A 9,508-nucleotide genomic window follows, 5' to 3' on the forward strand; every position below is an offset into this window, starting at 1 on the left:
CCTCCTGCAGAGTACAGATTAACGATTGTGTGGTCTTCCGGTACCATATCCTATCCGGTACCTGCGTGTGTGAGTCCCCTTAGCCAGAGTTCCTAGGACGTCGGGGTCCCCATTGTCTAGTTCACCCCTAGGAAGCATGTAAATATTATAGAAAATGCCTATAAATTGTTAATTACCTGTCTATAGCGTAGCAGGATCTGCGGGTCACGTGGTTAGGTGAACTCTATGGTATTTCTGCTTTAGGACCTTTGGAGGTCCTTGTGACGTAGTCAATCCCATCACACTGTGTAACAGTGAGTGACGGATGTTCGGACCAATCAGATTCGCCCGCCCCTGCCCATATAAGGGAGCGGTGGCCATTGTTCTCTCTCTTGTTCCCGGGCTGTCAAACAAGCAGGATCTGTGCAGCTGTCCATCGCAGTGAGTTAGGCCTGAGCTTTGCGGCAACGGCTGATATGTCTAGAATCGCGAGTGTATCAATCCCTAAGCACTCTGCAGGATCACCGGACCTTATCTATCCCCTAAATCCGGAGGGATCTGCAATAATTACCCTAAATTCAGAGACTTTAATTTCACGCAAGGTCCGCAACAATTGTCAGTCATTGAGATATATAGAGACTTTTTGCCTGAGACTGTATTTGTTCATTGGATGTACCGCAATCATCTAAGTAAAGTTCTTCAAGTTAAAGTTCAACTACTTTGTGGATCTTCAGTCATTTTATTACATGCCCCTATCGTTACTGGGAAGGGCGGTGATAGGCCGGAGAATTACCTCAGCATACTAGCCCGCAGCCTGGCGTCACGAACTATAGGGTTAATATTAACCCCTCATTTACCGAAACAATACCCCCACTACCAACACCCCCCAAGGGCTACCACAATTGCATAGCTGGAACAAATACATAGACAGCAATTAAATGACAGTAAACTGAAATACAATATAATACACATAACCCATAGTCTGAACTGTGGGCCCGGAGCAGACACGGCAAAATGATTGCCACCTGACAGGGCAGGTAGACAGGTTGGTTCCACACTGGCAAACCACAGTAATAGTGCCCTTCTGAGCTCCCACATAGCAATAGTGTCCACTGTGCCTCCATACCATAAAAGTGCCCCCTATGATCTCATTTAGTAATAGTGCCCCCTGTGACACAAAATAGTAATAGTGCCTCCTGTGCCACATATAGAAATAGTTTCCCTGTGCCTCCCACATATTAATTGTTCCCCTCTGTGCCTTCAACACATTAATAGTTCTCCTCTGTGCCTCTCATATAGTAATAGTGTCTCATGTGCCTAATATAGTAATAGTGTTCTCCTTGCCTCTCATAGAGTAATAGCCAAATGGAAAAAGTAAAATATTCACCTCGTCCTGGTTCCCATGATGATTTAAGCTGCTTTATGTTTCTCTTTTGGCCTATAGCCTGCATGCCAAAGGGACGGGATTCCCAGGCAAGCATGATGATGTCATATGCCAGTGTGGGGAATGCGTCCTGGCGGCTCATAGGCTGCAGGTCTAAGGTTCCTGCAACCTATGAGTGAAAGGTGTAGGGTTAGCCTCTACTTTGGGACAGAAATTATCCCCAAGTCTGTTTAATGACAAAAACCACACAAAACGAGTTTGGTTACAACAACATGGGTCATATAGATGTGGCCATAGAATATGTACATGTTGTAGAAAAATGTCACTAGCCACACAGTTCACATCTTGGGCCAACCATGAGTCATTTCAAATTAAGCAGTACATAAACTGCAATATTAGATATGTAGTTTACTTGTTCACCTGTGACTTGTGTTTGATCCAATACGTGGGCTGCACCAGCAATCCTCTGAAACCTCTCAGATGTTCCGCACTTTGGTACCAAAAATACATCTATGGTATTTAAACATATTGCGAAGCATCATGGAGGTGATTCCTCTACTATAGGACTTAAAAGTATTGAAAGGGTCTCATCTAAGGGGAGGTAATCATAAACAAAAATTACTAGACCGTGAGATATACTGGATCATTGTTACGCCGAGCGCTCCGGGTCCCCGCTCCTCCCCGGAGCGCTCGCTACACTCCTCTCACTGCAGCGCTCCGGTCGGTTCCACGGACCCGGGGCGCTGCGATACCGCCTCTGGCCGGGATGCGATTCGCGATGCGGGTAGCGCCCGCTCGCGATGCGCACCCCGGCTCCCGTACCTGACTCGCTCTCCGTCAGTTCTGTCCCGGCGCGCGCGGCCCCGCTCCCTAGGGCGCGCGCGCGCCGGGTCTTTGCGATTTAAAGGGCCACTGCGCCGCTGATTGGCGCAGTGGTTCCAATTAGTGTTTACACCTGTGCACTTCCCTATATCACCTCACTTCCCCTTCACTCCCTCGCCGGATCTTGTTGCCTTAGTGCCAGTGAAAGCGTTTCCTTGTGTGTTCCTAGCCTGTGTTCCAGACCTCCTGCCGTTGCCCCTGACTACGATCCTTGCTGCCTGCCCCGACCTTCTGCTACGTCCGACCTTGCTTCTGTCTACTCCCTTGTACCGCGCCTATCTTCAGCAGCCAGAGAGGTTGAGCCGTTGCTAGGGGATACGACCTGGTCACTACCGCCGCAGCAAGACCATCCCGCTTTGCGGCGGGCTCTGGTGAAAACCAGTAGTGACTTAGAACCGATCCTCTAGCACGGTCCACGCCAATCCCTCTCTGGCACAGAGGATCCACTACCTGCCAGCCGGCATCGTGACAGTAGATCCGGCCATGGATCCCGCTGAAGTTCCTCTGCCAGTTGTCGCTGACCTCACCACGGTGGTCGCCCAGCAGTCACAACAGATTGCGCAACAAGGCCAACAGCTGTCTCAACTGACTGTTATGCTACAACAGTTACTACCACAGCTCCAGCAACCATCTCCTCCGCCAGCTCCTGTACCTCCTCCGCAGCGAGTGGCCGCTTCTGGACTACGACTGTCCTTGCCGGATAAATTTGATGGGGACTCTAAGCTTTGCCGTGGCTTCCTTTCCCAATGTTCATTACACTTGGAGATGATGTCGGACCAGTTCCCCACTGAAAGGTCTAAGGTGGCTTTCGTAGTCAGCCTGCTGTCTGGAAAAGCCCTGGCTTGGGCCACACCGCTCTGGGACCGCAATGACCCCGTCACTGCCTCTGTACACTCCTTCTTCTCGGAAATTCGAAGTGTCTTTGAGGAACCTGCCCGAGCCTCTTCTGCTGAGACTGCCCTGTTGAACCTGGTCCAGGGTAATTCTTCCGTTGGCGAGTATGCCGTACAATTCCGTACTCTTGCTTCTGAATTATCCTGGAACAATGAGGCCCTCTGCGCGACCTTTAAAAAAGGCCTATCCAGCAACATTAAAGATGTTCTGGCCGCACGAGAAATGCCTGCTAATCTTCATGAACTTATTCACCTAGCCACTCGCATTGACATGCGTTTTTCCGAAAGGCGTCAGGAGCTCCGCCAAGATATGGACTCTGTTCGCACGAGGCGTTTCTTCTCCTCGGCTCCTCTCTCCTCTGGTTCCCTGCAATCTGTTCCTGTGCCTCCCGCCGTGGAGGCTATGCAGGTCGACCGGTCTCGCCTGACATCCCAAGAGAGGACACGACGCCGCATGGAGAACCTCTGCCTGTACTGTGCTAGTACCGAACACTTCCTGAGGGATTGTCCTATCCGCCCTCCCCGCCTGGAAAGACGTACCCTGACTCCGCACAAAGGTGAGACAATCCTTGATGTCCACTCTGCTTCTCCACGTCTTACTGTGCCTGTGCGGATGTCTGCCTCTGCCTTCTCCTTCTCTTCTGTGGCCTTCTTGGACTCTGGATCTGCAGGAAATTTTATTTTGGCCTCTCTCGTCAACAGGTTCAACATCCCAGTGACCAGTCTCACCAGACCCCTTTACATCAATTGTATAAACAATGAAAGATTGGACTGTTCCATACGTTTCCGCACGGAGCCCCTTCTAATGAGCATCGGATCTCATCACGAGAGGATTGAACTTTTGGTCCTCCCCAATTGCACCTCGGAAATTCTCCTTGGACTTCCCTGGCTTCAACTTCATTCCCCAACCCTGGATTGGTCCACTGGGGAGATCAAGAGTTGGGGGCCCTCTTGTTCCAAGGACTGTCTAAAACCGGTTCCCAGTAACCCTTGCCGTAACTCTGTGCTTCCTCCAGTAACCGGTCTCCCTAAGGCCTATATGGACTTCGCGGATGTTTTCTGCAAAAAACAAGCGGAGACTCTACCTCCTCACAGGCCTTATGATTGTCCTATCGACCTCCTCCCGGGCACTACTCCACCCCGGGGCAGAATTTATCCTCTCTCTGTCCCAGAGACTCTTGCCATGTCTGAATACGTCCAGGAGAATCTAAAAAAGGGCTTTATCCGTAAATCCTCCTCTCCTGCCGGAGCCGGATTTTTCTTTGTGTCCAAAAAAGATGGCTCTCTACGTCCTTGCATTGACTACCGCGGACTTAATAAAATCACGGTTAAGAACCGCTACCCCTTACCCCTCATCTCTGAACTCTTTGATCGCCTCCAAGGTGCCCACATCTTTACTAAATTGGACTTAAGAGGCGCCTATAACCTCATCCGCATCAGAGAGGGGGATGAGTGGAAAACAGCATTTAACACCAGAGATGGACACTTTGAGTATCTGGTCATGCCCTTTGGCCTGTGCAACGCCCCTGCTGTCTTCCAAGACTTTGTTAATGAAATTTTTCGTGATCTGTTATACTCCTGTGTTGTTGTATATCTTGATGATATCCTAATTTTTTCGGCCAATCTAGAAGAACACCGCCAGCATGTCCGTATGGTTCTTCAGAGACTTCGTGACAATCAACTCTATGCTAAAATTGAGAAATGTCTGTTTGAATGCCAATCTCTTCCTTTTCTAGGATACTTGGTCTCTGGCCAGGGACTACAAATGGATCCAGATAAACTCTCTGCCGTCTTAGATTGGCCACGCCCCTCCGGACTCCGTGCCATCCAACGTTTTTTGGGGTTCGCCAATTATTACAGGCAATTTATTCCACATTTTTCTACCATTGTGGCTCCTATTGTGGCTTTAACCAAAAAAAATGCCGATCCCAAGTCTTGGCCTCCTCAAGCGGAAGACGCCTTTAAACGACTCAAGTCCGCCTTCTCTTCGGCTCCCGTGCTCTCCAGACCTGACCCATCTAAACCCTTCCTATTGGAGGTTGATGCCTCCTCAGTGGGAGCTGGAGCTGTCCTTCTACAAAAAAACTCTTCCGGGCATGCTGTTACTTGTGGTTTTTTTTCTAGGACCTTCTCTCCGGCGGAGAGGAACTACTCCATCGGGGATCGAGAGCTTCTAGCCATTAAATTAGCACTTGAGGAATGGAGGCATCTGCTGGAGGGATCAAGATTTCCAGTTATTATTTACACCGATCACAAGAACCTCTCATACCTCGAGTCTGCCCAACGGCTGAATCCTCGTCAGGCCAGATGGTCTCTGTTCTTTGCCCGATTTAATTTTGAAATTCACTTTCGGCCTGCTGATAAGAACATTAGGGCCGATGCTCTCTCTCGTTCCTCAGATGCTTCTGAAATTGAACTCTCTCCTCAACACATCATTCCTCCTGACTGCCTGATTTCCACTTCTCCAGCCTCCATCAGGCAAACTCCTCCAGGAAAGACCTTTGTTTCTCCACGCCAACGCCTCGGAATCCTCAAATGGGGTCACTCCTCCCATCTCGCAGGTCATGCGGGCATCAAGAAATCTGTGCAACTCATCTCTCGCTTCTATTGGTGGCCGACTCTAGAGACTGATGTGGTGGACTTTGTGCGAGCCTGCACTATCTGTGCCCGGGATAAGACTCCTCGCCAGAAGCCCGCTGGTTTTCTTCTTCCTCTGCCTGTTCCCGAACAACCTTGGTCTCTGATTGGTATGGATTTTATTACTGACTTACCCCCATCCCATGGCAACACTGTTATTTGGGTGGTCGTTGATCGATTCTCCAAAATGGCACATTTCATCCCTCTTCCTGGTCTTCCTTCAGCGCCTCAGTTGGCTAAACAATTTTTTGTACACATTTTTCGTCTTCACGGGTTGCCTACGCAGATCGTCTCGGATAGAGGCGTCCAATTTGTGTCTAAATTCTGGAGGGCTCTCTGTAAACAACTCAAGATTAAATTAAATTTTTCTTCTGCATACCATCCTCAATCCAATGGACAAGTAGAAAGAATTAACCAGATCTTGGGTGACTATTTACGACATTTTGTTTCCTCCCGCCAGGATGACTGGGCAGATCTTCTACCTTGGGCCGAATTCTCGTATAATTTCAGAATCTCTGAATCTTCCTCCAAATCCCCGTTTTTCGTGGTGTACGGCCGTCACCCTCTTCCCCCCCTCCCTACCCCCTTGCCCTCTGGTCTGCCCGCTGTGGATGAAATTTCTCGTGATCTCTCCATCATATGGAGAGAGACCCAAAAATCTCTCTTACAGGCTTCTTCACGCATGAAGAGATTCGCGGATAAGAAGAGAAGAGCTCCTCCCATTTTTTCCCCTGGAGACAAGGTATGGCTCTCCGCCAAATATGTCCGCTTCCGTGTCCCTAGCTATAAGTTGGGACCACGCTATCTTGGTCCTTTCAAGATTTTGCGCCAGATTAATCCTGTCTCTTACAAACTTCTTCTTCCTCCTTCTCTTCGTATTCCTAATGCCTTTCATGTTTCTCTTCTTAAACCACTTATCATTAACCGTTTCTCTCCCAAATCTGTTCCCCCCACTCCTGTCTCCGGCTCCTCGGACATCTTCTCCGTCAAAGAAATTTTAGCATCTAAAAAGGTCAGAGGGAAAACCTTCTTTTTAGTGGATTGGGAGGGTTGTGGTCCAGAAGAGAGGTCCTGGGAACCTGAGGACAATATCCTGGACAAAAGTCTGGTCCTCAGGTTCTCAGGCTCCAAGAAGAGGGGGAGACCCAAGGGGGGGGGTACTGTTACGCCGAGCGCTCCGGGTCCCCGCTCCTCCCCGGAGCGCTCGCTACACTCCTCTCACTGCAGCGCTCCGGTCGGTTCCACGGACCCGGGGCGCTGCGATACCGCCTCTGGCCGGGATGCGATTCGCGATGCGGGTAGCGCCCGCTCGCGATGCGCACCCCGGCTCCCGTACCTGACTCGCTCTCCGTCAGTTCTGTCCCGGCGCGCGCGGCCCCGCTCCCTAGGGCGCGCGCGCGCCGGGTCTTTGCGATTTAAAGGGCCACTGCGCCGCTGATTGGCGCAGTGGTTCCAATTAGTGTTTACACCTGTGCACTTCCCTATATCACCTCACTTCCCCTTCACTCCCTCGCCGGATCTTGTTGCCTTAGTGCCAGTGAAAGCGTTTCCTTGTGTGTTCCTAGCCTGTGTTCCAGACCTCCTGCCGTTGCCCCTGACTACGATCCTTGCTGCCTGCCCCGACCTTCTGCTACGTCCGACCTTGCTTCTGTCTACTCCCTTGTACCGCGCCTATCTTCAGCAGCCAGAGAGGTTGAGCCGTTGCTAGGGGATACGACCTGGTCACTACCGCCGCAGCAAGACCATCCCGCTTTGCGGCGGGCTCTGGTGAAAACCAGTAGTGACTTAGAACCGATCCTCTAGCACGGTCCACGCCAATCCCTCTCTGGCACAGAGGATCCACTACCTGCCAGCCGGCATCGTGACAATCATCAAACTTAATACACGTTTTCCCATTGGTTTGAACAGGAGGCAAGATGTGATTCTTAATTATTAAATCGGATTATTATGTGTTTTTATTATTAGTAATGTGGTCTTTAGTTTTAGTATTTCTTTTTGCCTCTTGTTTTAAACACTCTGGGTTACCGATATTAATATTGAAGTCATTTTTTTATATTTATATAGCACCATTCTGTATAGTAACATGTGGGCATTCACCAGACCATCAATAGGGTTTTCTATCGCAGTCCTTGATATATATTCTTTAGATTTTCCCACTCTACGTATTTCTATATATTTTTTCATAATAATTTATATTGCTTGTTATTACATTATTGTGGGTCACTTTTTGCATTAGTGGTTTTTCTACATTCATATTTATGTCATCTTGTCTCTAACAGATGATATATTTCTGCTTGTATGCACTAACATAAGCTCACATTTGTATTATGTGCGGGTTATATATATGTCTTTCTCTTCATTGTCATTTTTTTTATATTATATTGAGCTTTTTTAGTGGTATATATGCAGCATGAGACCTTTGCTGTATCATGTAATATGTTTTTATATTAAAAAGAGGTATATATGGAATAATAGATAAAATGTTATTTCCTTTATATATACTGTTGCTCTATATCATACTGTATGTACCTATGTAAGTCTTTTTTGTATGCTTTTGTATGTTTTTAGACTTTTGTATTGACATATAGTGGTATGTCTTATGTAATTGGAGGAGAATGGGTTAATGCAATGTGAACAGGTGTTCCCTGTCTCGCATTTCCCCTTCTGCCTCTATATATACAGTATGATCCTTTGTAGTAGTAATTTGTGTATGAGTAAGACCAGCACCTGGTCGAAACGCGTCACATCCTTCCACCTACCTGTGATCCATGTATTTGTGTTTGAATAAAGATTGCACCATTGATTGAGACCAAGCTGGATTCTTCTCCTTTCGTGCCTATGAGTGAAAGGTGATCCAGGGAGTTTACAGCTCCTGCACTGGCATTCTGTGCCACTGCATGTGCAACCTCCAGATGCAGTGCTGTTGAGGAAGCAGTCGCCCAGGCAGCGTGCTAAAATTTCACTGCTTGCACCCTTGATGTCTGGTGCTAGCGATGCCTTGCCTATGTGAGATTATATATTCTCTTATATGAACGCAGAAAGGTGACAGTATTCTTATTGCCTTTGGTGCTGACACAGTAGATCAGGAACAGACTTTTGGAGATCACATAAAGTATCCACATAACTATACAAAGTCTGGTCTTCAGATGCCGGTGCAGCATTCTCCTGTCAGGAATCCTCTGGCTGAACACACAAATTAGTCTTGAAAACCCATTTGAAGACCTGTTTGGCTGAAGAGATGCAATCTGTCAGCTCAGACATTTCTTGGTGGCGTTGGGGGATAAATACGCTGACATGAAGCCGATTGTCAGCACGTAAGACAGATCAGAACCTCCATGGAAGGTAAATCCTCAGAGAAGTAGTGCTCTTTCCTTGCAGATCTCCTGCTGTCCGTGTCCCATAATTCATGTTACTTAGCAAAGAGAAATCAAGAACAGATTTAGCTGTCTGCCTGCGAGCATGCACCGAGCTGTAGTACTTTCCATTAGAAAGCTGAAATATCCTTTGGCCATTTTTTTATTTGAACTAGAGGATATCTCCTGAAGTGTGACTTTCCTGTTTTTTCCCTCCTGGAAATCTTGTTCTTTACTCTTCATTTATCTGCCATGGTGAGTGCTTTGGGAAGTGCATTGACAAACTCAATTAATACATGTATTAAAGGGGTATTCCAGGATTTATTTTTTATTTGACTATGCTACAGGGGCTGTAAAGTTAGTGTAGTTCATAATATAGT

At 48.0% G+C, this 9,508-nt stretch overlaps 1 long non-coding RNA gene across 1 annotated transcript in view; it reads right to left on the reverse strand.

The window, feature by feature from the left end:
• LOC130277708 (uncharacterized) overlaps nucleotides 1–8,657 on the reverse strand; it is a 47,579-nt gene extending 38,922 nt beyond the window's left edge. Inside the window, exons 1-2 of the long non-coding RNA XR_008845541.1 lie at nucleotides 8,535–8,657; nucleotides 1,784–1,921 (exon numbers count right to left, since the gene is read on the reverse strand). This is a non-coding gene — a long non-coding RNA (uncharacterized LOC130277708). The remainder of the gene's footprint in view (nucleotides 1–1,783; nucleotides 1,922–8,534) is intronic.
• Nucleotides 8,658–9,508: the final 851 nt, after the last annotated feature.

This window comes from Hyla sarda, chromosome 6 (genome assembly GCF_029499605.1).
Source record: "Hyla sarda isolate aHylSar1 chromosome 6, aHylSar1.hap1, whole genome shotgun sequence".
NCBI lineage: Eukaryota > Metazoa > Chordata > Amphibia > Anura > Hylidae > Hyla > Hyla sarda.